Source organism: Eptesicus fuscus, chromosome 7 (genome assembly GCF_027574615.1).
Source record: "Eptesicus fuscus isolate TK198812 chromosome 7, DD_ASM_mEF_20220401, whole genome shotgun sequence".
Lineage (NCBI taxonomy): Eukaryota > Metazoa > Chordata > Mammalia > Chiroptera > Vespertilionidae > Eptesicus > Eptesicus fuscus.
The window spans coordinates 13,724,604-13,728,757 of NC_072479.1; positions in this window are offsets into that span (position 1 = coordinate 13,724,604).

Below are 4,154 nucleotides of genomic sequence, written 5' to 3' on the forward strand. Positions count from 1 at the left end.
GCCCTCCCCTGCAGGCCTGGTCACCCCCAACTGCCCTCCCCTGCCAGCTGGTCACCCCTAACTGCCCTCCCTGCAGGCCTGGTCCCCCCAAACTGCCCTCCCCTGCAGGCCTGGTTGCCCCCAATTGCCCTCCCCTGCAGGCCTAGTCACCCCCAACTGCCCTCCCCTGCTGGCTTGTTCGCTCTCAACTGCCCTCCCCTGCCGGCCATCTTGTGGTAGCCATCTTGTAATGACGTGGGGGCGGCTATCTTGTGATGATATGAGGGCGCGAGGGCCACCTAGACTGTTATTAGTATAGATTGATTGAAGAAAGCTCCATGCCTTTGACTCGTTCCTTTTTTATTTTTTTTTATTTTTCTCAAGTCTAGGTCTGTCATCTCTTTGCTGACCCTTCTCCTTCTAATTTACTACCTATAATATATTCTTTCCTCTTATTTTATTCACTTTTTCTGAGTGATCTTAGCCAATGTCAGTATCTCAAGCTTTATTTCTAAACTGAATTACAGTCACATTTCTGTGTTTCTTTATCCCAAAGGATATCTTCAGGCATTTCAAATCTAAAAATGTAACTCATTTTCCTCTCCCTAAAAAAATCTTCTAATCTCTCTCATGCTTCACCTTCCTTATCCAACTTGTTCCTATTATGACAGTGTATCTCAGATTTGTTCTCAAAATTGTCCCCAACTCCTTATTCTGTGTGATTACCAGACCAACTCCTAGGACAGCAGCCTTTGAACTCAACTCACCGCCACAGATCTCTGCTCTTGGGTCCATCCTTTACATTGCTACTAGAGTAAGTTTCCTGAAACTAAATTCTAGGCTTCCAGTCAAGATGGTGGAGTAGGTAGATGTGGTACTTGCTCGTCCCACAACTACATAAAACTTAAAACTAAACTGCTGACAATCATCATTCAGAACTACCTGAACAACTAAGGATATAAAGAAAGAGCCACATTGAGACTGATAGGAAAGGCAGAGACCAGAAACTCACTGGCCCCACACAGACAATCAGCGTGGGAGTAAATCCCTCCCATTGACATACCAGGTGTGGTAGTTAAGAATTAGGAGGGATATCTCAGCTACAGAGGTCCCCCTTGAGGAGTGAGGGGTCCCACACCACACTAGTTTACCCCAGTCTAGGATTCCAGTGCCAGGAAGAGAAGTTCCCATAACTTTGGGCTGTAAAAACCAGTGGGGATTGTGGCTGAGTGACACAGAGGCTTCTGGAGTCCCAGGCAGTTCCTCTTACAAGGCCCACACAAGGACTTACTCAGATTCACTCACTCTGTTCTCCAACACTGGGAGCAGCAGCTCAAAAGGCTCCAAGGACATATGTGAGAAACTGAATTGTCTGGCTTTAGGATGAGGGCTGGAGGGGCAGTTTTCTCCCAGACATAAGTGCTGGCAGAGGCCATTGTTCCTTTGCTTGGCCCTCCCTGCATAGAGCTGACAGATGGGTGCCTTAACTGAGTCTCTATCAAATTGGTTAATGCTGTTCACCTTGCCCTGCTCTTCCCTGAGACCCCTCCCCACCCAACTTGCATGCCCACCAAAGCCCTTTTCAGTCCATGACAATTGCCTGTCTTGGCTTATGCTGTGGACTTTAAACTCTCTAAAACAAGCAGCATCTGGCCTTAGCAAGCCCTGTAGCTCTTGCTAAGTGACCCCAGGCCTGGCATCAATGGCAGCTGGTCTAGGTTCACAGTTTGGCCTTGCCCTGGCATCTTCAAGCCCAGCACAAGTAACAACCATCCACATATAGCTTTGTAGCTCATGTTGGGTGGCCCAGACCAGGGCACAAGCAATGGCTGATCTTGACCTGCATCTCCTCAGAGGGCTCAGAGAAAACATACCCCATGGACAGCTTCAGATAAAACCAAAGCACCACCCAACCACTTCCATGAGCAACATGCTCAAGGGAGAAACTCAATGGGCACCAGAGCCCTGCTGAAGTGAATTCTGCTCCATGAGGTTCATCCCTGTATAGCAGATCCTCCAGAGTGGTCATAGTCAGTCCTCACAGCCGATCAGCATGGGAGTAAATCTCTCCCATTGACATACCAACAGCAATTTAGGCTTAACTACAACAGGAGTGTACACACAGATCCAGTGACCAGAGCCACCAGGGCCTTATAAGATATCTACTATATAAGGCCACTCTACCAAGAACCAGAGACATAGAAGCTCTACCTAATACATAGAAACAAACACAGAGAGGAGGCCAAAATGAGGAGACAAAAAACATGCTTCAAATAAAAAAACAGAACAAAACTTCAGAATAAGAACTAAACAAGCAATTTACCAGATACAGAGTTTGAAACACTGGTTATAAGCATGCTCAATGAACTTAGGTGAAGAATAGATAAATTTAGTGAGAATTTCAACGAAGAGATAGGAAACATAAAAATGGAGATAGAAAGCATAAAAAAGAATCTGTCAGAAATGAAGGATACACTAACTGGAATGAAGAATACATTACAGGGAATCAACACTAGAGTAGATGAAGCAGAGGATCAAATCAGTGATTTGGAAGATAAGGAAGCAGAAAAGACCCAAAAATACAGTAAAAAAAAATTTTTTTTTTTAAAATGAGGACAGTATAAGGATCCTCTGGGACAACTTCAAGAGACCAACATTCACATCATGGGGGTGCAGAAAAGTGAAGAGAGAGAGCAAGGAATTGAAAAACTATGTAAAAAAATAATGATAAAAATGTCCTAACCTGGTGAAGAAAATTGACATACAAGTTCAGCAAGCACAAAGAATCCCAAACAAAATGAATCCAAAGAGGCCCACACCAAGACACATTATAATTAAAATGCCAAATATTAAAGACAACGAGAGAATAAAGTATCAAGAGAAAAACAGTTAGTTACAAGGGAGCTCCCATAAGACTGTCAGTTGATTTCTCAACAAAAACTTCGCAGGCCAGAAGGGATTGGCATGAAATATTTAGTGATGAAAAGCTAGGACCCACAAACAAGATTACTCTACCCAGCAAAACTATCATTTAGAATCAAAGTCAGATAAAGAGCTTCCCAGACAAGAAAAAACTAAAGGAGTTCATCACCACCAAACCAGTATTATAAGAAATGTTAAAGTGTCTTCTAGACGAAGAAGAAGGATAAACAGTATGAATAATAAAATGGCAGTAAATTAATATCTATCAACAATTACATTAAGTGCAAATGGATTAAGTGCTATAATCAAAAGACATACATGCCAGGAGCCAAGATCAACAGTAATTAATATAAATGCGAGAAGTCCGGTCAGAAGGCTGAATGGGACTTTGATATTCACAGGGCTGAATATCTGCATTTTATTACCTGCTGCTGACTCAATGGCAGAAAGCAAACGCCCCCAACCTGATAATCTTACTGTTTACCAAACATTACCATTCATATGCCTGTTTGCATTCCTAGAAGGCAATTGTGTATTCTAGTAAGTAAAAAGAAGATGGGTACAGAGATTCAGTGGAACTTGGTCCCTCGAACCAAGTTCACAACTGGCTTTCCCCATAATTTCCAAATTTATATTTCTTGTCTTGTGTATTAATTTGCGTATCAGTCCTTTCTCTAGGTCTTTCAACCCAAGCCACACTGGCCGTGGCCTCACACATACAGTGGCTAAATGGATAACAAAAGAAGACCCTTACATATGTTGTCTACAAGAGACTCATTTCAGATTGAAAGACACACAGACTGAAAGTAAAGGGGTGGAAAAGATATTTTATGAAAATGGAAAAAAACAAACAAAAAGCTGGGGTAATAATACTTATCCCAGACAGAATAGACTTTAAAACAATGGCTATAACAAGAGACAAAGAAGGTCTCAGCAATTCCACTTCTGAGTATTTATCCAAAACACTAAATTAAAAAGTCATATGCATCCATATATTCATTGCAGCATTATTACAATAGCCAATATATGAATCAGCCCAAGTGTCCATCAATAGTTGAATGGCTAAAAAAGAAGTGGTATATACATATATCACTTCTGACTTAGCCATAAAAAAATAATAAAATCTTTTTTATTTTTTTTTAATTTAAATTCTTTATTGTTTGAAGTATTACATATGCTTCCTTTTCCCCCATTGACCTCTCCCTGGCCACTCCCACCCCTCAGCACATCCTCTCACCCTCCTACTGTCTGTG